At 52.8% G+C, this 24,876-nt stretch overlaps 1 long non-coding RNA gene across 1 annotated transcript; it reads left to right on the forward strand.

Annotated features, from left to right (window-relative positions):
* The first annotated feature begins 1,250 nt into the window (after window positions 1–1,250).
* On the forward strand, window positions 1,251–9,879 carry LOC140404694 (uncharacterized). The gene is made up of 5 exons (XR_011938551.1): window positions 1,251–1,433; window positions 6,200–6,227; window positions 6,582–6,634; window positions 8,398–8,429; window positions 9,612–9,879. It is a non-coding gene; the product is annotated as an uncharacterized lncRNA (long non-coding RNA).
* Window positions 9,880–24,876: the final 14,997 nt, after the last annotated feature.

The raw sequence follows: 24,876 nt of genomic DNA on the forward strand, positions 1-24,876 counted from the left end.
CAATTCATGAATGAAATTCCATAAAATTATTGGGCAATCCTCCGAAAGAGTCCCCCACTTAGGCTCTATCCCCATAATCCACCTAACCTGCACATCCCTGGAAACTAAGAGGCAATTTTAACATGACCAATCCACCAAACCTGTAGGTCTTTGCACTATGGGAGGAAACCTACGCAGACACGGGGAGAACTTGCAAACTCCACACAGACAGTCACCTGAGGCCGGAATCGAACCTGGGCCCCCAGCGCTCTGAGGCAGCAGTGCTAACCCACTGTGCCACCGTGAATCTTAACCCCATCTGCCCGCCTTGGTTCCGTAGCCCTTAACCCCCTTGCCTAACCAAAACCTGCAGGGCAGCGCGGTAGCACAAGTGGATAGCACTGTGGCTTCACAGCTCCAGGGTCCCAGGTTCGATTCCCCGCTGGGTCGCTGTCTGTGCGGAGTCTGCACGTTCTCCCCCCCGTGTCTGCGTGGGTTTCCTCCGGGTGCTCCGGTTTCCTCCCACAGTCCAAAGTCGTGCAGGTTAGGTGGATGAGCCGTGCTAAATTGCCCTTAGTGTCCAATAGGGTTGGGAGGGGTTATTGGGTAAAGGGGACAGGGTGGAAGGAAGGTGGGCCGAATGGCCTCCTTCTGCACTGTATGTTCGATGTTCTAACCCCAGCCTCAAAACATTCAGTTGACTCCCTGGCCTGGACAGTGGTTTGCTGGGCCGAGAGTTGTAGATTTCCACTTCCCTTTGTAAGAGGAAGTGCTTACTGACATCGCCGTTGAACAGCCCCTGGCTCATTTTTGTAAGTTCTGCCCCCCTTGGCCTGGACCCCTCCCACCCTCTCCCCCCAGCAGAAAAAGAAATACCCTGTCAAATTGTTCAATCCTCTTGCACACCTCATGCTGGTCACTCCTCAATCTCCGACATTCGAGGGAGCTCAGGATAGGCTAACCTGCTTGCACGATTGGTTACCGGGCCAACAATGAGGCCGCACCCCACCGCAAGATGTTTAAAATTGTGATTCCGGCTGTCAAATCCCCGGGAGCACGCACCAGGGATGGGGAAAGGAAGCCCGACCGCCTTCCAAATCCCGCCAGGCCTCTGGCCTTGCCTGGCTTGGGCCCTGTCGGTGGCTCCAGTCCGCTTCCCACACGGCCGACCCCTGGTTGCCCCTCTGAGGGGGTTATCCCTGCCGGCCTCCGCTCTGAAACTGCCTTTTGTTTCCCTGTTTTAGCCCGGCGTCCGCCTTCCGCAACGACAACCACAACCCCAACCCCAACCACCGGGTCCAGCGCCAGAGACACAGCCGGAAAAAATCGAAATGGAAGCCTCAGCAAGCCAGGACTTTGGATTGGATGCATCGTAGTGGGGCTGTTGCTCAGTTCCGTGGGACTGGCTATATGCTTCTGGTGTAAGAAAAGGAAGAAAGAAGAGCAGCAGAGAGGTGGGTTTCTCCTCCCCCTCGCCACCCCTCCTCCCCGGCCTCCTCCCCCCCCACTACCCCCGCTTCCTTCACTGTCGCTGGGCCTGTATCCCACGGTGGGAGACCACCACTCGGGCGGCAGCGGGTTCAAGAAGGCGATTCACCCACCACCCTTCCCGGGGGGGGGGGGGGGGGGGGGGCAGTTTGGATCATAGAATTTACAGTGCAGAAGGAGGCCATTCGGCCCTTCGAGACTGCACCGGCCCTTGGAAAGAGCAACCCACTCACGCCCACGTATCTACCCTCTCCCCGCAACCCAGCAACCCCCACTTAGCCTTTTTGGACACTAAGGGCAATTTATCACGGCCAATCCACCCTAACCTGCGCGTCTTTGGACTGGGGGAGGAAACCGGAGCACCCGGAGGAGACCCACGCAGACCCGGGGGAGAGCGTGCAAACTCCGCACAGACGGTGACCCAAGCCGGAATCGAACCTGGGACCCTGGAGCTGTGAAGCAATTGTGCTAACCGCTGTGCTACCGCGCTGCCCCGTTAGGGATGGTCAACAAATGCTGGGCCTGAGCCAGCGGTGCCCCCGCCCCGAAAATGAATCTTAAAAATGGTCACCATTGTTTCGACTGGTCTCATGTGCCAGATTCATTCATCAAGTTTAGATTCCCCACCCCCCGCCCCCTTCCCAACTCCCATGATGGGATTTGAACCACTGTCCCCGGAGCATTAACCTCGGCTTTGGCCAATTGGATAATTCCACGGAGTGGCCGTCGTTGGGCGAGGACAGCGTTTGTTGCCCATCCCTAATTGCACTCGAACCGAATGGTCTCGCTTGGCCATTTCAGAGGGGCTCGTTAAGAGTCAGCCATTTTGGTCTGCAGTCACTTGTAGGCCAGACCGGATAAGGACAGCAGATTTCCCTCCTTAAATAAACCAGATGTTTTTTTTTATACCGATTCACAATGGTTTTGTGGTTATCGTTAAGACTTGTAATTCCAGATTTCTTTTTTATGTTGAGGCCTTTGAGGGCATCACCCTGCCGTCTCTTAGCCCAGCTGCCGACCAGCCTGTCCATGTGGAGTAAACCATGTGGCCAACATGTCACCTCAGGGTTGGGGGAGGGGTGGACAGCTCGATCAAAGGCACAAAATAAGAGTTAGCGTGAGGGCGTGGAGCCCATTTAGAACCGTGCCCCCACTCCCATTCCCAGACCCTCCTCACCCTCAGAACAAACGCAAGTCGCTGCCAACTCCACCTGAAACCCCCCCCCCGCCCCCCAGAGATCCAGACGGAGCTGCCAAGTCCCGGCCTTATTCCTGCTAACGCCAGCCAAGCTCCTCCCTCAAGTGGCGCTCCCCCACATTCTGGCCATTGGTTTTCCCGTCCTCACCTTTTCGCAGCCAGCCTTGACTGCCCGCCCCCCTCAATGCCCCGGAACGGAGTGGGCCTCGCTCGGCCATTTCGGAGGGGGCCAGTTAAGAGTCAACCACATCAGCTGTGTGGGGTCGGGAGTCACGTGTAGGCCGGGCGGGGGTAAGGAGGGCAGAGCCCCCTCCCTGAAGGGGACGGTAGTGAACCCGGCCGGTTTCTTGCGACACGTTGATGACCGTTTCCCGGGCACCGTGACGAACTTTGAATCGTATTTTTAGAAATTCCCCAAGACGTGAGGGGGACCGGAGACAGGGGCGGGAATTGAAACTTTCACGGCGGAGATTGGTACATTTAATCGGAAAGGGAGATGGGATCCGAGGCTGCTGTGCATCAAAGCCTGGTAAAGCACGCACGAGGGGCCTCTTGCCGTTGCTATAACCTGGTCCTCGGCAGGTCAAACGCAGGGCAGTGGCTTTGCTGAGTCTAATATTGAGCAACAGCGTATGATGCGGTTGTGTCATAGCTGGTATCTTGGGCAATGACTCTAATGCGGAAGAGGTGACAAAGACTGTGAGAGGCAGCGGGGGGGGGGGGGTGACTGGATGCAAATGGTGGTGAATCATTCCTTTGGAGATTGCGACAGGTATTCAAGCAAAAGGTTTTGGGGGGTTTCGCAGGTATTTGTTCACATTTGGGTCACTTTTTGGGGGCCTTGGGGGGGGGGGGGTCCCCTCACCCAGTCTAGCCGCACTTGGAAATTTTATTCAGCACTGGGGAGCTGAACTTGCCAGCGAGACAGGCTCCTCACGGATCGGGCCGCCATTTTGAAAGGGTGCCCCAGCTTTGAGTGCGCTTGAGGGCCCCCTCGCACCACCAGCCCCCTACCCACGGGCTGTGCCACCTCCCCCATCTTCGTGAAGAAACCCAACTGTGGGGTAGCTGAGGGCCCCCCCCTTTTCAACCCCCCCCCCCCCATTTCCCTTTACGTCCCCCCCTTTTGAAGATGTGCCCTTCACCCCCTCACCCTTCGTGATGCCCCTTCATACCCTCCTTTCACCCCCCCCCCCTTCGTACCGGCCCTCGAGCCCTGTTCATGGGTAATGCGCACCTCAGGCCCCGCCCCTTGGCAGTGGCAACCTACCACTTGGGCAGCTTGGCAATGCCAACCCCACATCGGGGCAGTGCCATTGACAGCCCTGGGATGCCCTGGGTGGTGTGGTCAGGGCAACCAGGTGGCAGTGCCCAGGTGCCAGAGGGAGCCACCCTGCCCACCGACCGCCCGGGGCTCCCCAGTGGCCTGGGCGACCAGGTGCCATTACGACTGGGCCAGGTACTAAACGGCACCCTGGCGAGGCTGGTGAATGCCAGATACCGTAGGAATCCGGCGAATACATTTAAATACGCATTTCTGGATCTCACCCAACGAGGGCGGGATCCAGATCGCGACATCTTGCGAGATTCCGTCGAATCTCACGAGACATTTTGAGCATCGCCAATCGGCCGTCAGTTGTCTTGCAGCATTCACGGTCTCGTCCCGACCCCAAGTCGGGAGCGATGCGTCGCTGAATCATGTCCCACATCTTTGCATTTCATGTGTTGTTTTTTTATTGTTGCGATGGTAATGACCCATTGATGAGATCTTGAGGCTTTGGTGTTTATCTATAAACACTTTTATTGGCCAGCTTAGACAATGTACAGTGCCAAATATCATCTTGCATGGAGCTCTTTCATGAGAAAGAGAGAATGAGAGAAAGAGGGAGCGAGACACAGAGACAGGCAGATGACAGAGAGAGAAAGAGGGAGCGAGACACAGAGACAGGCAGATGTGAGAGAGAGAAAGAGGGAGCGAGACACAGAGACAGACAGATGTGAGAGAGAGAAAGAGGGAGCGAGACACAGAGACAGGCAGATGTGAGAGAGAGAAAGAGGGAGCGAGACACAGAGACAGACAGATGACAGAGAGAGAAAGAGGGAGCGAGACACAGAGACAGGCAGATGACAGAGAGAGAAAGAGGGAGCGAGACACAGAGACAGGCAGATGTGAGAGAGAGAAAGAGGGAGCGAGACACAGAGACAGGCAGATGTGAGAGAGAGAAAGAGGGAGCGAGACACAGAGACAGGCAGATGTGAGAGAGAGAAAGAGGGAGCGAGACACAGAGACGGGCAGATGTGAGAGAGAAAGAGGGAGCGAGACACAGAGACAGACAGATGACAGAGAGAGAAAGAGGGAGCGAGACACAGAGACAGGCAGATGACAGAGAGAGAAAGAGGGAGCGAGACACAGAGACAGACAGATGTGAGAGAGAGAAAGAGGGAGCGAGACACAGAGACAGACAGATGTGAGAGACAGAAAGAGGGAGCGAGACATAGAGAGAAACAGATGTGAGAGAGAGAAAGGGAGCGAGACATAGAGAGAGAGGGAAAAAGGGAGCGAGACAGAGACAGACAGACGTGAGAGAGAGAAAGAGGGAGCGAGACATTGGATTCAGACAGATGACAGAGAGAGTGAGACACAGAGACAGAGAGAGAGAGAATGAGAGAGAGGGGGTGAGACACAGACACCGACAGAGAGAGAGTGAGAGAGAGAGAATGAGACACAGCGACAGATAGACGAGAGAGAGTGAGACAAAGAGACAGACAGACAAGAGAGAGAGGGAGAGAGTGAGAGAGAGGTGGGGGAGAGAGAGAGAGACACGCACACAGACAAGAGGGACAGACCCAATCCCTGTGCCAGTGGAAATGCAAGGCGGGAGTCTCACCCACAATATCAGTGAAGAAAAGGAACTGAGAGATAAGAATTGAAACATTCATGGAGAGGAACGGACGAGGGCACATTTTGGCCAACTGCCCAATTTAGTGTGACTCAGTGAATGATCACTCTCCTCCAGGAGTCACAATGTTCCGATCTAGGTTCAAAGGCAAGAATTGCTGCCATACCAAGTGTGGTGGTATGTATTCGGGGTAATACGGTACACCATGTGTCGACAGGCTATTGGTGGAGGGATGCCAGGTCCTGATAGGATCTGCCACCTACTGGGCTCCACCCAGAAATGCCGGTATAAGAACCCAGTTTTTCCCTCCATTTCCCTCAGCAGCTGCTTTCTGTAACCACGCTGCTGGGGATAAAGTTCGGCTTAATAAAGCCTTCAATTGGCATTACCTCAACCTGCCTCGCGTCATATTGACGGTGCGACACCGAGGCTGTCAGACGGCAACCACTGGTGGGTTCAATTAGCCTGGCTGGCAGAAAGTCTGCCCCAGGCCAAGGTACTAGCATGATCTCCTTCAACCCCGCGCTGAATGGATTACAGCCACAGCTTGGCCAGGATAGCCTTAGACCCGGGGAGCAATCGGCAGTCCTACGAGTGTCTCCGTACTTACCCAGTCTGTGTCCTGCCTCCACAGGGAAAATCAAGCAAGACGGCCAAACGGGGTAAGTACCAATCAATAAAGTGAGAGTATGTCGCTGGCTCTACCATTAAATAAAACACATCCTCATCCGGAGGCACTGGAAATAACACTGCGGATATTATATAATAACACACTGGAAATAACTGGGAATTACACTGCGTATATTGTACAATAACACACTGGGTGTAACTGGAATGATGCTGTGTATTATACAAAATCTCACTGGGTACAACTGCGAATTACACTGTGTGTATCATACAACATCCCGTTGTAATTTGCTGCTATCAGATTTCTGTCTTTATGACTGAACTCACGCGATGTGTGACTGTGCCTTTGTGTCTATGCCTGTACTGTCTAAGCTGCCTCTCTCCCACAGCGTTCCAGGCTTGAGTGACAATCCGCCCCAGAACAGGGATCCGCGGCAGACAGGTACATAGTGTCCGGACAAAATGTTTCTCGGGGCGTAGCTAGCTGCCCCGGGTGTTTACAATGGCATTGTGTGCGTCTCCCCGGAGGTCTCCAAGGGGTGTGGGCACCAGCTGACAATGGCACCGGAATAACCAGGTGCGCACAATCCGTTGGAAACCTGCAGGTTGAAGAAGGCGGCTCACCCGCCCTTTCTTGAGGGGCAATTGCCCTGGAGAATGGGTGGCCCACCTACTCGTTCACCCTGAGGCCATGGCATCCGAAGTGGATGATGTCCCAGCATGGTGGAGGAACGTCAGTCGAGGATGGGCGTTTAGGTTGGAGGGGGGTGTTCGGAGGTGGCGATCTCGCTGGCGAGACTGCGGATTATTTCTGCTCTCCTCGATGGCAATGGCCACTCATCAGTCAGGGGCTGAATGGCCTTTTGAACCTTTTGAACAATGCACTGCAGGGGCATCCGTTCCAGCTGTACGAAACAAGGGGGGGGCGGGGGACAGTGGGCATGGAAAATCCCACCCAACATCTTTAACACAATGAACTACCCCAAGGCGTGATTGTATAACATCGAGCTACACAGGGAGATATTGGGTCAGCTGACCAAGGTTTGGAGGGGCGTCCTATTGGGGGCCAATCAGGACAAGAGCCAAGGTTCAGGGAGAGGATTCCAGAGCTCAGGGCCCCGGACGGCTGTCGGTGCGGCCGCCAAGTAACAGAAAGTTTAATATCGGGAATGTTCAACAGGTCGCACTTGGAGAAGCACAGAGTCCTCAGGGAATTTGTGGGAAGTGGGAAATTCGAGGGGCAGTGGGAGGGTCCGAGGGGCAGTGGGAGGGTCCGAGGGGCAGTGGGAGGATTCGAGGGGCAGTGGAAGTGTCCGAGGGGCAGTGCGAGGATTTGAGGGGCAGTGGGAGGATTTGAGGGGCATTGGGACGTTTCGAGGGGCATTGGGAGTGTTTGAGGGGCATTGGGAGGGTTTGAGGGGCATTGGGAGGGTTCGAGGGGCAGTGGGAGGTTCGAGGGGCATTGGGAGGCTTTGAGGCACATTGGGAGGTTTCGAGGGGCATGGGGAGGGTTCGAGGGGCATTGGGAGGGTTCGAGGGGCAGTGGGAGGTTCGAGGGGCAGTGGGAGGTTCGAGGGGCAGTGGGAGGATTCGAGGGGCAGTGGAAGGATTTGAGGGGCAGTGGGAGGATTTGTGGGGCAGTGGGAGGTTTGAGGGGCAGTGGGAGGATTTGAGGGGCAGTGGGTGTTCGAGGGGCAGTGGGAGGATTTGAGGGGCAGTGGGAGGATTTGAGGGGCAGTGGGAGGATTTGAGGGGCAGTGGGAGGATTTGAGGGGCATTGGGAGGATTTGAGGGGCAGTGGGAGGGTTTGAGGGGCATTGGGAGGGTTTGAGGGGCAATGGGAGGGTTTGAGGGGCAGTGGGAAGATTCGAGGGGCAGTGGGAGGATTCGAGGGGCAGTGGGAGGATTCGAGGGGCAGTGGGGGGTTCGAGGGGCAGTGGGAGGATTCGAGGGGCAGTGGGAGGTTCGAGGGGCATTGGGAGGGTTCGAGGGATAGTGGGAGGAATCGAGGGGCAGTGGGAGGATTCGAGGGGCAGTGGGAGGTTCGAGGGGCATTGGGAGGGTTTGAGGGATAGTGGGAGGAATCGAGGGGCAGTGGGAGATTGCAGAAATTGGGAGCGGACGGGATCATGGAGGGATTTGCGAGCTCGGGCGGGGAGTTTTGAATTGAGACGCTGTTTAAAGTGCTGTCTGCTTCTATTTCAGGCTCTCCCGATCTACCCCAGGCTGCTGGAGAGGTAAGGCCAGAGTGGCTCTGGAGACGAGTAAATGGGGAGATGGGCATTGGGAAATACTGGGGATGGGGCGGGGGCAGTTTAGTTTAATTTGTCTGTGGGGAATTTTGTGGAGTTGTCGGCCAAACCTTTCCCTCGGGAGGTGATACGACGGAGCATCATGATACGTTTGGTGCAGACATGCTTGGTGGCCTTGTCGCTTACCGCTAACCCTCAGTTCCCTGATGTCTATCCATCTCAGTCTTGAAGACATCTAAAGAAGAGCAGGAGTGGGCCATTCGGCCCTTCGAGTCTGCTGCACCCATTCAATGTGACCAAGGCCGATCCTCTACCTCAATGCCATAATCCCGCGCTCTCCGCACATCCCATGATGCTGTGGGCAGCACGGTAGCACAGTGGTTAGCGCTGTCGCATCACAGCTCCAGGGTCCCGGGTACGATTCCCGGTTTGGGTCACTGTCCGTGCGGAGTCTGCACATCCTCCCCGTGTGCGCGTGGGTTTCCTCCGGGTGCTCCGGTTTCCTCCCACAGTCCAAAGACGTGCAGGTTAGGGTGGATTGAACTTTTAAGATTCTGAGGGGGTGTCGACAGGGGGGGGGATGTGGAGAGGATGTTTCCTCTTGTGGGAGAGTCTAGAACCGGGGGGGGGGGGAGGCGGTGCGGGGGTCACTGTTTAAAAATAAGGGGGTGGCCCCTTTAAGACGGAGATGAGGAGAAATATTTTCTCAGAGGGCAGAGTCTCCGGAACTTTCTTCCTCAAAATGGCGGCGGAAGTAGAATCTCGGAATATTTTTAAGGCCGAGCTGGATAGATTCTCGATTAACGAGGGGTTGAAAGGTCATCAGGGTGAAAGGTTTTATCTGGGGGTGAAAGCTTATCAGGGGTGAAAGGTTTTATCTGGGGGTGAAAGGTAATCGGGGGGGGGCGGGGCAGAGGCAGGATGTAGATTTGATGTCACTTCCAGGTCGGCCGTGACATTATTGAATTGTAAAGCAGGCCCGGGGGTAGTGGTGACCCGTGGTGGGAGGGGGTGAGGGGAGGGGTACGGGGGGGGGGTCGGTTTGTGGGGTGGGGGCCGATGGCCTGCTCCTAATTTGGCAGACTTTACCAAACTTTCTGTCGTCTCGCACACCTCGGTCAGATCGTCCCTTAACCTGCCTGACCCCGTTCCGAATTTCCCTGGCAGGGCAATGGATCGGAAGAAATTGTCTACGCGACCTTAAAGGTCAACGGAGGTCCAACGGCGAAGTACAAGGCCGAGCCAGCTGACAACAGTGTTCTGTACGCGGCCGTGAAGTTTCGTCCTGAAGCTGACTAGCCTTCCTCCTCCCAGGTGACTCCATGGTGCCGTCGAGGCCTACACGAATGGAGATGGAAGAAGCCTAGATATTTCCTCACCCACGTACACAGAATTCTGCATCTTGACCGTTTGACCGCTGCAACCCCCCCCCCCCCCCCCCCCCCCCACCCACCACCGCCCGACCAGAAAATACAAGGCTAAACTGGCGGTAGCTTCGCATAAGGACTGGATGCTGCCTTTTCCCTCTGTCCCTCACCCACAGCACCCTGCCACCTCCCCACCCGCCCTACCTACGGCCTACCCCGCCACCCTCGTTCAAGAACGGGTCCCCGGAGCCGGAACGACTGAGCGGCTGCCTTTCAATCGGCCGGGCGGAGGCCCCCGCCTGGCCGGCGTGAGCCACTGCTCCAACGCAAACCGTGGCCGGCACGCGTGATCTGCAGTGGGAACCGGCTGCCATTTTGATAGCTAGCCAGCAGATGGCGACCCTCTCACACGTTGGCCTGGCTTGTCCTGCCTCGCTTGCTTCATTGCTGAGCCAATCAGATAGCTTCAGGTGGCTAAGGCGAAATAACTTGCTGGTGTTATAAATTCTCAAACATATATTGCGAGAAGGGACACTTGTTGCCAAAGCTTTTCATCCAATGCCCATTTAAGGCAGAGATGGTGGCGGGGTGGGATTGTAACGGAACAGGCCTCTCAGTGGCCTCGGCTCACTCTCGGGGGTGGGGGCACTGCCAGTTATAACCCCAACCCCGGAGGAATTTAAATTCAATTACTAAAATCTGGAGTTGAATCTCGTCTCGGTAATGGTGACCAGAAAACTATCATTGTAGGTTTTCCAAGAAAAAAACAATTTTGGTTCACTGCTACCCTGGTCTGGCCTACATGTGACTCCAGACCCCACAGCAGTGCGGTTAACTCAAAACTGGGTATTGATTGGAAAGTGAGAACTTAACGAGATTAACAGTGAGCTTGAAATGAAAATGGAATAACAGGCAAGTAACAAGATTAGCCGGCATCTAGAGGAAGAATGAGATATGATTTGCCCAGTAACAAGACTAGCAGGCATCTAGAGGAGGAATGAGATACGATTTACCCAGTAACAAGATTAGCAGGCATTTAGAGGAATAATGAGATATGATTTGCCCAATAACAAGACTAGCAGGCATCTAGAGGAAGAATGAGATTCGATTTACCCAGTAACAAGACTAGCAGGCATTTAGAGGAATAATGAGATATGATTCGCCCAGTAACAAGACTAGCAGGCATTTAGAGGAAGAATGAGATACGATTTACCCAGTAACAAGACTAGCAGGCATTTAGAGGAAGAATGAGATACGATTTACCCAGTAACAAGACTAGCAGGCATTTATAGGAATAATGAGTTACGATTTACCCAGTAACAAGACTAGCAGGCATTTAGAGGAAGAATGAGATACGATTTACCCAGTAACAAGACTAGCAGGCATTTAGAGGAAGAATGAGATACGATTTACCCAGTAACAAGACTAGCAGGCATTTATAGGAATAATGAGTTACGATTTGCCCAGTAACAAGACTAGCAGGCATTTAGAGGAAGAATGAGATACGATTTACCCAGTAACAAGACTAGCAGGCATTTAGAGGAAGAATGAGATACGATTTACCCAGTAACAAGACTAGCAGGCATTTATAGGAATAATGAGTTACGATTTGCCCAGTAACAAGACTAGCAGGCATTTAGAGGAAGAATTAGATACGATTTACCCAGTAACAAGACTAGCAGGCATTTAGAGGAAGAATGAGATACGATTTACCCAGTAACAAGACTAGCAGGCATTTATAGGAATAATGAGTTACGATTTACCCAGTAACAAGACTAGCAGGCATTTAGAGGAAGAATGAGATACGATTTACCCAGTAGCAAGACTAGCAGGCATCTAGAGGAGGAATGAGATACGATTTACCCAGTGACAAGATTAGAAGGCATTTAGAGGAAGAATGAGATACGATTTGCCCATTAACAAGGCTAACAGGCATCTTGAGGAAGAATGAGATACGATTTACCCAGTAACAAGATTAGCAGGCATCTAGAGGAAGAAAGAGATACTATTTGCCCAATAACAAGACTGGCAGGCATCTAGAGGAAGAAATAGATACTATTTGCCCAATAACAAGACTAGCAGGCATCTAGAGGAAGAATGGGATACGATTTACCCAGTAACAAGACTAGCAGGCATTTAGAGGAATAATGAGATACGATTTGTAACAAGACTAGCAGGCATTTAGAGGAAGAATGAGATACAATTTACCCAGTAACAAGACTAGCAGGCATTTGGAGGAAGAATGAGATACAGTTTACCCAGTAACAAGACTAGCAGACATTTAGAGGAATAATGAGATACGATTTGCCCAGTAACAAGACTAGCAGGCATCAAGAGGAAGAATGAGATACGATTTACCCAGTAACAAGACTAGCAGTCATTTAGAGGAATAATGAGATACGATTTGCCCAGTAACAAGACTAGCAGGCATTTAGAGGAAGAATGAGATACTATTTGCCCAATAACAAGACTAGCAGGCATCTAGAGGAAGAATGAGATACGATTTACCCAGTAACAAGACTAGCAGGCATTTAGAGGAATAATGAGATACGATTTGTAACAAGACTAGCAGGCATTTAGAGGAAGAATGAGATACGATTTACCCAGTAACAAGACTAGCAGGCATTTAGAGGAAGAATGAGATACGATTTACCCAGTAACAAGACTAGCAGGCATTTAGAGGAATAATGAGATACGATTTACCCAGTAACAAGACTAGCAGGCATTTAGAGGAATAATGAGATACGATTTACCCAGTAACAAGACTAGAACATATAACATAGACAATACAGCACAGAACAGGCCCTTCGGCCCACGATGTTGTGCCGAACCTTTGTCCTAGATTAATCATAGATTATCATTGAATTTACAGTGCAGAAGGAGGCCATTCGGCCCTTTGAGTCTGCACCGGCTCTTGGAAAGAGCACCCTACCCAAACTCAACACCTCCACCCAACACCAAGGGCAATTTTGGACACTAAGGGCAATTTATCATGGCCAATCCACCTGACCTGCACATCTTTGGACTGTGGGAGGAAACCGGAGCACCCGGAGGAAACCCACGCAGACACGGGGAGGATGTGCAGAGTCCGCACAGACAGTGATCCAAGCCGGAATCGAACCTGGGACCCTGGAGCTGTGAAGCAATTGTGCTATCCACAATGCTACCGTGCTGCCCTTAAGAACAAATAAATCTACACTATATCATTTTACCGTAATCCATGGGCCGAAGTCCCGCCGCTAAAATGCCTGTCCCGCAAGCGTAGATTAAACCACCTACCTTACTGGCGGGACCAGGCGGCGCGGGCGGGCTCCGGGGTCCTGGGGGGGGGCGCGGGCGATCTGGCCCCGGGGGGTGCCCCCACGGTGGCCTGGCCCGCGATCGGGGCCCACCGATCCGCGGGGCGGGCCTGTGCCGTGGGGGCACTCTTTCCTTCCGCCTTCGCCACGGGCCTCCACCATGGCGGGAGGCGGAAGAGACTCCTCCACTGCGCATGCGTGGGAAACTGTCAGCGGGCCGCTGACGCTCCCGCGCATGCGCTGCCCGGAGGTGTCATTTCCTCGCCAGCTGGCGGGGCAACAAAGGCCTTTTCCGCCAGCTGGCGGGCGGAAATCCGTCCGGCGTGGGCCTAGCCCCCTCAAGGTTGGGGCTCGGCCCCCAAAGATGCGGAGCATTCCGCACCTATGGGCGGTGCGATGCCCGACTGATTTGCGCCGTTTTGGGCGCCAGTCGGCGGACATCGCGCCGATACCGGAGAATTTTTGCCCCTGTTCCGGCTAACATTTAGAGCCATGGCAGATATTCTCCCCAAAAATGTAAGGTGGGATCTCCGGTCCCCCAGTCGTGTGTGTCCTCAGCGATATGCCGTTTGCTGGTGGCGGGATTCTATACTCCCGCCATTTTCCCATTGAATCCCCCCACGCCGCCGGGAAATCCATAAGCGCGGGTGCACTGCCGGCGGGAAAAGTGAATCCCAATGGCAAGAGAATTCCAACTGTAGTTTTGTGCCTTCACTGAACCAGGAGGGGACCTTATCCCAGACTCAGTCACCTAAGAGGCATTGTGTGGTAACTATTAACTGGATTTGACCCAGAGAATTACTGATTTTGAATGTTACTCGAGGAAAGCAGTGTCTCAATGAATTGAGAGAATGTGGGTATATTTTGGGAGCAAGAGGTTAATTCAGATAAATCGGTGCGTTTAGTTATTCATCTACTTAAGTCTCCTCGTGTATATTATTATTTGTTGTGTTTTTTTTTCCTTTATTTTAATAAATATTCTTGATTAATTGTTTACACAGGCAACTGAACTGGTTCCTCACTGGGTTGTACAGTGTTCCTTACATTATTCGAACAAAATATACACCAATAACAGCCAGTGTTTCAAGTGATCCCTTCGGGGTTTGAGCCACTTTTGCAGATAACATAAGAGGGATGGTTGACAATATCTAAAAGGATCTACAAACTAATAAAGGGGAGACGGTGGTTTGCTTGTAATTACTATCTGGAAGGGCAGGGGGCAGCAGATACCTGGGAACCCCACCACTTGGAGGTTCTCCTCCGAGTCACTCACCATCCTGACTGGGAAATTTATCGGCCGTTCCTTCACTGTCGCTGGGGTAAAATCCCGGAACTCCCTCCCTGAGAGCACAGTGGGTGTACCTACACCACACGGGGACTGCAGCGGGTTCAAGATGGTGGCTCACCCACCCCCTTCTCAAGGGGCAATAGCCCGCATCCTCTGAATGAATATATTTTTTTAAATGTCACTAGACAAGCAATCTCGAGGCCCACACCTGGAGACCGCGGTTCAAACCCCACAAAGGAATTTATATTAATTTAATAAATCTGGAATTGAAAGCTACTCTCGGCAATGAAATGAAATGAAAAATGCTACCCTTGCCGAAGTTCCTTCACACATTATGTTCCATTTGAACTTTATTTTTTTGCAAAAATGTACTTTATTCATAAAACATCTGAGAGAACATTACAAACATTTCAAAGTGGCCATCGTACAAAGTGCAATAATATTCAGGTTCTCGACGTACATCATGATAATAATAATCTTTATGATGCCTCCTGAGATGCTTCAGTACAGTCAACGAAACATTACAGACATTTCCCCCATTGCGCCCCTGTGGCAGCTGCCCCCAGCTTTAGTGCCTCCCTCAGCACCGAGCCGTGGGCTTTGGAATGTGCCCATCTGCAACACTCCTTCAGGGACGACTCTTTGCGCTGGAAGACCCAACGCGTTTCGGGCAGACCAAAGAGCGTCTGTCATCAAGCTGGCCATCCTCCATTTCAGCCGTCGAGCCCCGAGCCCTCAGAGTTCAGCCCGTGACGGAGCTGCTCGGGATGAGCCCGGGCCAACACCATCGCATCCCTCTCCAGACCTTCTTTGCGAAGGCACATTCCACGAGGAGGTAAAGAAGGGTCGGTTTTCCGAGGTGCGGAGAAGTCGGCGCCAAGGTGTTTGCGTACCGAGGGTCTACGCCCAGTTTGATGCAGCCACACACAAAGATGGACACCAGGATTAGGGCGATGTTGGGCACATTGCTCCCCCCTGATCTAGAGGTTTGTACATCATGTCCCTTCAAACCCGGTCCAGATTTGACCCCAGGTGGAGCAGAAAATGGTTTGGGTAATCGCGCGGGAGTGAGGAAGGGGCCTGGCCTGCGCCACGTACAGCATCATCGAGAGGGCCTCGTACCTGATGACCAGGTTCTTACCCATAATGCAGAGGGAGAGTCGCTCCTATGTACCCAGTTTTTGGTTCATTATACCTACTTCCTTCTTCCAGTTTTTAACGCAGGTCCTGCCCCCTCCAAACCAGATTCCCAGCTCCTCCGGGACATCTGACCTGATGGTGAACGGGACAAGAAATGGCTCATTACTGTTCTTTGTTCAAATTCATTCCCGGGATGTGGGCGTCGCTGGCTAGGCCCAGCATTTATTGCCCATCCCAAGTTGCCCTTCAGAAGGTGGTGGGTGAGCCGCCTTCTTGAACCGTTCCCCGCGGTGTAGGTACACCCACCGTGCTGTTAGGGAGGGTGTTCCAGGATTTTGGCCCAGCGACAGTGAAGGAACGGCCGATATATTTCCCAGTCGGGGGCGGGGAGTGACTCGGAGGGGGACCTCCAGGTGGTGGGGTTCCCAGGTATCTGCTGCTCTCGTCCTTCTAGATGGTAGAGGTGGTGGGTTTGGAAGGTGCTGCCTGAGGAACCTTGGTTAGTTGCTGCAGTGCATCTTGTAGACGGTACACACGGCTGCCACTGTGCGGCGGTGGGGGAGGGAGTGAATGTTTGTGGAAGGGGGAGCAATCAAGTGGGGCTGCTTTGTCCTGGATGGTGTTGAGCTTCTTGAGTGTTGTTGGAGCTGCGCTCATCCAGGCAAGTGGAGAATATTCCATCACACTCCTGACTTGTGCCTTGTAGATGGTGGACAGCTTGGGGGGGGGGGGGGGGGGGGGGGGGGGGGGGGTCAGGAGGGGAGTTACTCTCCGCAGGATTCCCAGCCTCTGACCTGCTCTGGTAGCCACAGTATTAATGTGGCTGGGTCCAGTTCAGTTTCTGATCAATGGTAACCCCCAGGGTGTTGATAGTGGGCGATTCAGCGATGGTGATGCCATCGAATGTCAAGGGGCGGTGGTTAGATCCTCTCTTGTAAGAGATGGTCATTGTGTGCCGCAAATTTTAGTTGCCACTTGTCAGCACGAGCCTGGATATTGTCCGGGTCTTGTTGCATTTGGACAGGGACTGCTTCAGTATCTGAGGAGCCGCGAATGGTGCTGAACATTGTGCAGTCATCCGCAAACATCCCCACTTCTGACCTTCTGATGGAAGGGAGGACATTGATGAAGTAGCTGTAGATGGTTGGGCCGAGGACACGACCCTGAGGAACTCCTGCAGTGATGTCCTGGAGCTGAGATGATGGGCCTCCGACCACCACAACCATCTCCCTTTGTGCCGGGTATGACTCCAACCAGCGGGGAGTTTTCCCCCTGATTCCCATTGGCTCCCGTTTAGCTCGGGCTCCTTGATGCCACACTCGGTCAAAGGATGCCTTGATGTCAGGGACAGTCACTCCCACCTCACCAAAGAACACGGCCTCACACTTGCCCTCGATTTACCTTGGCAACCAAAGCCAGTTGAAACTGATCGCAGATGTTGATCCGACTGTGCATCGACAGTGGGTCTGAGCAGAAGACGAAGACGGTGACCTCATCCAGGTACAGAGAAGCTTTGACTTGAGTGTCTCCACTTCCTGGGATCGTCACTCCTCTTGCGCCTGAATCCTTCCTGATGGACGCAGAAAATGGTTCTGTGCAACACACGAACAAGATCGGAGAGAGAGAGAGGGCAACCCTGCCTAACTCCAGACTGAATTGGAAAGCTTTCCGATCCCCACCTATTGATTAAAACTGCGCTACTTACGTCCATGTGGAGGAGTTGGGTCCCATTACGGGTTCCGTCCCCATTTTGGACAGCACATCCATGTCATGTAAGTGTGCAATATTCTGTCAAAGGTCTTCTCCTGGTCCAGGCTGATGAGGCAGGTGTCCACCCTCCTGTCCCGCACACAGGCGATCTTATCCCTGGGTAGCACGAGGCAATCAGAGATCTTCCTGCCGGTTACAGAACAGGTCTGGTCAGGGTGGATCACTGACTCCAGGGCGGACTGGACCTGACCGACGCTGACCTTGGACAGAATTTTATAATCACGTTCAACAAAAAAAATGGGTCGCCCATTTCTAATTTCTTCCCTTTCCCCCCCCCTAGCGATTGTAGACGCAGCTGATAAGGCCGTAAGACATAGGAGCGGACGGAAGGCCATTCGACCCATCGAGTCCACTCCACCATTCAATCATGTCTGATTTCAACTCCATTTACCCGCTCTCTCTCCATGGCCCTTAATTCCTCGAGAAATCAAGAATTCATCAACTTCTGTCTTAAAGACACTCAACGTCCCGGCCTCCACCGCCCTCTGTGGCAATGAATTCCACAGACCCACCGCTCTCTGGCTGAAGAAATTTCTCCTCATCTCTGTTCTAAAGTGACTCCCTTTTATTCTAAGGCTGTGCCCCCGGGTCCTAGTCTCCCCTGCTAATGGAAACAACTTCCCTACGTCCACCCTATCGAAGCCATTCATTATCGTGTAAGTTTCTATTAGATCTCCCCTCACCTCCTAAACTCCAATGAATATAATCCCAGGATCCTCAGACGTTCATCGTATGTTAGGCCTACCATTCCTGGGATCATCCGTGTGAATCTCCGCTGGACCCGCTCCAGTGCCAGTATGTCCTTCCTGAGGTGTGGGGCCCAAAAATTGCTCACAGTATTCTAAATGGGTCCTAACTAGTGCTTTATAAAGCTTCAGAAGTACATCCCTGCTTTTATATTCCAAGCCTCTTGAGATAAATGACAACATTGCATTTGCTTTCTTAATTACGGACTCAACCTGTAAGTTTACCTTTAGAGAATCCTGGACTAGGACTCCCAAGTCCCTTTGCACTTCAGCATTATGAATTTTGTCACCGTTTAGAAAATAGTCCATGCCTCTATTCTTTTTTCCAAAGTGCAAGACCTCACACTTGCCCACGTTGAATTTCATCAGCCAATTCTTGACCACTCTCCTAAACTGTCTAAATCTTTCTGCAGCCTCCCCACCTCCTCCATACTACCTGCCCCTCCACCTATCTTTGTATCATCGGCAAACTTAGCCAGAATGCCCCCAGTCCCGTCATCTAGATCGTTAATATATAAAGAGAACAGCTGTGGCCCAACACTGAACCCTGCGGGACACCACTCGTCACCGGTTGCCATCCGAAAAAGAACCTTTTATCCCAACTCTCTGCCTTCTGCCTGACAGCCAATCGTCAATCCATGTTAGTACCTTGCCTCGAATACCATGGGCCCTTATTTTACTCAGCAGTCTCCCGTGAGGCACCTTATCAAAGGCCTTTTGGAAGTCAAGATAGATAATATCCATTGGCTCTCCTTGGTCTAACCTATTTGTTATCTCTTCAAAGAACTCTAACAGGTTTGTCAGGCACGACCTCCCCTTACTAAATCCATGCTGACTTGTCCTAATCCGACCCTGCACTTCCAAGAATTTAGAAATCTTAACGATGGTTCTAGAATCTTGCTAACAACCGAGGTTAGGCTAATTGGCCTTTAATTTTCCATCTTTTTTCTTGTTCCCTTCTTGAACAGGGGGGTTACAACAGCGATTTTCCAATCCTCTGGGACTTTCCCTGACTCCAGTGACTTTTGAAAGATCATAACTAACGCCTCCACTATTTCTTCAGCTATCTCCTTTAGAACTCTAGGATGTAGTCCATCTGGGCCCGGAGATTTATCAATTTTTAGACCTCTTCGTTTCTCTAGCACTTCCTCCTTTGTGATGGCTACCATATTCAACTCTGCCCCCTGACTCTCCGGAATTGGTGGGATATTACTCATGTCTTCTACTGTGAAGACTGACGCAAAGTACTTATTTAATTCCTCAGCTATTTCCTTGTCTCCCATCACTAGATTACCAGCGTCATTTTGGAGCGGCCCAATGTCTACTTTTGCCTCCCGTTTGTTTTTAATGTATTTAAAGAAACTTTTACTATCATTCCTAATGTTACTGGCTAGCCTACCTTCATATTTGATCCTCTCCTTCCTTATTTCTCTCTTTGTTATCCTCTGTTTGTTTTTGTAGCCTTCCCAATCTTCTGACTTCCCACTACTCTTTGCCACATTATAGACTTTCTCTTTTGATGCATTCCCTGACTTCCTTTGTCAGCCATGGCTGCCTAATCCCCCCTCTGATAACCTTTCTTTTCTTTGGGATGAACCTCTGTACTGTGTCCTCAATTACTCCCAGAAACTCCTGCCATTGCTGTTCTACTGTCTTTCCCACTAGGCTCTGCTCCCAGTCGATTTTCGTCAGTTCCTCCCTCATGCCCCTGTAGTTACCTTTATTTAACTGTAACACCTTTACATCTGATTCTACCTTCTTTCTTTCAAATTGCAGACTGAATTCTACCATATTATGATCACTGCCTCCTAAGTGCTCCCTTACTTTAAGATCTTTTATCAAGTCTGGCTCATTACATAACACTAAGCCCAGAATGGCCTGTTCCCTCGTGGGCTCCATCACAAGCTGTTCCAAAAAGCCCTCCTGTAAACATTCAATGAATTCCCTTTCCTTGGGCCCACTGGCAGCATTATTTACCCAGTCCACCTGCATATTGAAGTCCCCCATGATCACTGTGACCTTGCCTTTCTGACATGCCCCCCTCCCCCAAACCCTCCCCCCCCCCTCACTCTCCCCTCCCCCTCTCTCTCTCTCGCCTTCTGAATACCTTTGAGGATGAAAAACCTCTTTGATGTTCTCCTGCGTTGTGTCACAGTGTGTTTCGTGGATCTCCGACCTGTGTCGTCCATCTTGAGTACTCCAGCGTCCTCTGCGGTCAACAGTTTCACATTCCATGTCCCCCCCCCCCCCCGGTCAGACCTCTGGTCCTCCTGTCGGTGACAGTCAGCCAGCAGGAGGCAGTGGTCAGCGAAGAACGCCGGTGTCACCTCGGTGAACCTGATCGTGAAGGCTCGGGACACAGACAGGAAGCCTATCCTGGAGCGTGCGGACCCGTCCGCCGCGAGCACGTGTATCTACGCTTGACGCCTTTTCCTGTTTCCAACACGAGTCTGGATGAGGCGATTTGTTGTTGGGACTGCCGGATGGTCCAGTTGCATCGATGATGCAGTTGAATTCACCGCCCAGGTTGACAGTCCGGGAAGTGGCCAGCGGCCAGCGGCTCGCTGTTTTGAGACGGGGCCCGTACGTGAACTAACCGGAGTGGGGGAATTCTTGTACAGTACGTCTGCAACGAGGAGGCTCCAGCCCACCACCCCCTTAACTTCGGAGATGGTGAAATCGCCCCCTTCCCCCCCCCCTCCCAACCCTTCCCTCTGCCCCACAGCAGAATGCCCAGGCGTGAGGAACATGAGTCATTTCCACCTGGGGCCCCTGGGACCGCTGACCAGATCCATTGTCCTCGCCTGGCCACTGCTTCCGTCAATTGTCTCACTTTGCGCTGAGGAAACTGTCCTGAATTCCGCCCCCCCCCCCCCCCCCCCCCCCCACCCCCGTTGAACCACCGAAGTAAGACTAACTGTCCTGTAATTCCCAGGGTTATCCCTAGTCCCTTTTTTGAACAGGGGCACAACATTCGCCGCTCTCCAATCCCCTGGTACCACCCCTGAGGACGAAAAGATCATTGCCAACGGCTCTGCAATTTCATCTCTTGCTTCCCACAGAATCCTTGGATATATCCCGTCAGGCCCGGGGGACTTGTCTATCCTCAAGTTTTTCAAAATGCCCAACACATCTTCCTTCCTAACAAGTATCTCCTCGAGCTTACCAGTCTGTTTCACACTGTCCTCTCCAACAATATGGCCCCTCTCATTCGTAAATACTGAAGAAAAGTACTCGTTCAAGACGTCTCCTATCTCTTCAGACTCAATACACAAACTCTGTCCTTGATCGGACCTACCCTCGCTCTAGTCATTCTCATATTTCTCACATATGTGTAAAAGGCCTTGGGGTTTTCCTTGATCCTACCCGCCAAAGATTGTTCATGCCCTCTCTTAGCTCTCCTAATCCCTTTCTTCAGTTCCCTCCTGGCTATCTTGTATCCCTCCAATGCCCTGTCTGAACCTTGTTTCCTCAGCCTTACATAAGTCTCCGTTTTCCTCTTAACAAGACATTCAACCTCTCTTGTCAACCATGGGTCCCTCGTTCGACCATCTCTTCCCTGCCTGACAGGGACATACATATCAAGGACACGTAGCACCTGTTCCTTGAACAAGTTCCACATTTCACTTGTGTCCTTCCCTGACAGCCTATGTTCCCAACTTATGCACTTCAGTTCTTGTCTGACAACATCGTATTTACCCTTCCCCCAATTGTAAACCTTGCCCTGTTGCACGCACCTATCCCTCTCCATTCCCGGCTTGGGTCACTGTCTGTGCGGAGTCTCCCCCGTGTGTGCGTGGGTTTCCTCCGGGTGCTCCGGTTTCCTCCCACAGTCCAAAGATGTGCAGGTCAGGTGGATTGGCTGCGCTAAATTGCCCTTAGTGTCCAAAATAAGGTTAGGTAGGGTTACTGAGTTACGGGGATAGGGTGGAGGTGTGGGGCTTAAGTGGGGTGCTCTTTACAAGGGCCGGTGCACTCGATGGGCCGAATGGCCTCCTTCTGCTCTGTAAATTCTATGTTCTATGCTCTAACCTGTGTATCTTCATGACTTAGACTTGGATCCCCCATTAAAGCCACTGTGCTCTCCCTCACACTGATTCGCCCCACCCCCCCCCCCCCGCCACCTGCCCATGCAATCCCCGCCTTTTTCTCGCTCGGGTCAAGATCATCCAATCAGCCCCTTCTGCCATGTCCTCCCTTCCCCACCGGGCCAAGTGAACTCTCGTGATCTCTGCCTTACCCGAGAACCCGCACCATCCCCTTTTTCTTCCTCCCAAAGCACCCCACTGCCAACACTCCCTCGCGCCCTCTCCGAGCGTATCTTGTCCGTGAGACTTAACCCTCCTCCCTCCGTCCTTTTCCCAGTGAACTTCATCCTGCCCGCCATATTCTGTCTGATATTATAAGTGGGTTCCCTCACCTCGGTACCGTACCTATCCTCTTCGAATCCTCCTTTATCACCCACTCCTCGTAGCGTCGACCCTTGGCCCCTCTGCTGTTCCAATTTTTTCGCCCCGTCTCCAAAGTTACTGAGCACTTCCCGCATTGATTTTTATTCTTTCCCAGGGTGCGGACATCGTCGGGTAAGGCCAGCATTTGTTGCCCCTCCCGAATTGGCCTTCAAATGAGTGCCTCGCTCGGGCATTCCAGAGGGGCAACTAAGAGTCACAGAATCAAAAAATCGCTACAGTGCAGAAGGAGGCCATTCAGCCCATTGAGTCGGCAATGATCTTCCGAAAGAGCATCCTACCTCGGCGCACCGACTCGCCCCACCCCTATAACCGCACCTAACCTTTGGGGTCACATGTAGGCCAGACCGGGTAAGGACGGCAGATTTCCTTCCCAAAAGTGGACATCAGTGAACCAGGCGGGTTTTTACAATAATCGACAGTGGTTTTGTGGTCATCGTTGGACTTTTAATTCCAGATTTCTTTACATCTTGAATTCAGGTTTCGCCATCTGATGTGGTGGGGTTTAAACCTGGGTACCCAGAGCATTGCCCATCTTCAATCCCTCCAATCAGGTTTTGGCCCCTGCCGCTGTCTTATCGAAGTCGCAGGTGAACATCCTGTGTGTTGGTGACGGAGGGAAACTTTCCCCTCCTCCGCCTCCTTCTCCACCTGTCTGCAGACTCTGTCGCGGTCGGCCGCACCATCCTCCTCCAACACCCCCTCCACTGGCGTCCAGCTAGGGGTGGGTCTGCTCCCGCCGGCTCCCATTCACGTCTCTCCGATAAGACCAAAAGAATCAGGAACAGGAGGAGGCCATTCGGCCCCTCGAGCCTGCTCCGCCATTCAATTGGATCATGGCTGTTCCACCGGCCATAGAACCACAGAAACCCAACAGAGCAGAAGGAGGCCATTCGGCCCATCGAGTTAGCACCGACCCTCTGAAAGAGCGTCCTACCTAGACCCGGTCCCCCGCCCATCTCCGTAACCCCACCCAACTTGCACATCTTTGGACTAGTGGGAGGAAACCGGAGCACCCGGGGGAAACCCACGCAGACACGGGGGACAATGTGCAGACTCCGCACAGACAGTGACCCAAGCCGGAATCAAACCCGGGTCCCTGGCGCTGTGAGGCAGCAGTGCTAACCCACTGTGCCACCGTCCACTCTGTGTCCACTTTCCTGCCATTTCCCTGTCGTCTTGATTGCCTCACTGATCAAGAATCTATCTCAGCCTTAAACATACAGAAGTGCTCTGCACCTCCTCCCACAGCTCTCTCTGTGGAAAGGGGTTCCAGAGACTCGGAGAGAGTAAACCTCCCTTTGTAGCCGGAGAATCTCTTGCCGTAGCTTTTCTTCCGGTGCCTGCTCCATTACCTCTGGTGACCGCCCGCGGATTGACTGTTCTTCGCTCCCATTTCCCGCCCCCGCGTTGGCCCTTGGAGACGCCAACCCAGAACACGTCAGCCTGAAGGTGCGCCCGGACGGCAACCCAGCTCGACCTGGTCGCCGCTGCCCTCGGCCCCCTCCGCTGGGTAGGATTTGCCCCTCGCCTCCTCCGACCTCCAGTGTTGGATGAGCAGAGAGCCCGTCCGGCTTGGTGTGCTGTGTGGCACAATCAATCACTCATGAGGCGAGATGAGAAGGAGTCGAACGATGGCTTTATTACGCAGACTTGTTCCCCAGCAGCTCGGTGACAGAATGCGGCTGCTGGGAGAACCCGGGCTCTTATACTCCGCCTTACTGGGTGGAGCCAGTAGGCGGCTGATCCAATCGGGACCCAGCGTCTATCCACCAATAGCCTCTCGGCATCACAGGGTACCGTAATACCCCTAATACATACCACCACATGCTGAAAACCAAAGCCCTATGGGGGGTAGGGGGGGGATTCATCACCCGGCCCCAAGGCCTAGTTGATGGGTGGCGGGAAACAGCACCCCCCCTTGGCCGGTGAGGGGATCTTCTGGTCTCGCTGTTGTCAGTGGGTTGCCCATTGAATCAGCGCCGGGGGTTCACCACCTGCGGGATTGGGACACCCCACTGGCAGAAGTGGCCGGGGTACCCCAATTATTTTTGGTCCCCACCAAGAACCTGACTTCCTGGCCACCGACTCTGGCTTAGCTCACCGACCACCGAAGTGTTCATTCATCACTATTCCACCACAGCAACTTCACCCATGGCTACTTATTTGTCTTTATTCTTTCACGGGGGTGTGGGTGTCGCCGGACAAAGCCCCACATTTGCTGCCCATCGCTAATTGCCCTTCAATAGATTGGGTCGCTCGGCCACTTCAGAGGGGCAGTTAAAGAGTCAACCGCATTGGCTGTGTGGGGTCTGGAGTCACGTGTAAGCCAGACCGGGGTGAGGTCGGCAGA

This window comes from Scyliorhinus torazame, chromosome 31 (assembly GCF_047496885.1).
Source record: "Scyliorhinus torazame isolate Kashiwa2021f chromosome 31, sScyTor2.1, whole genome shotgun sequence".
Lineage (NCBI taxonomy): Eukaryota > Metazoa > Chordata > Chondrichthyes > Carcharhiniformes > Scyliorhinidae > Scyliorhinus > Scyliorhinus torazame.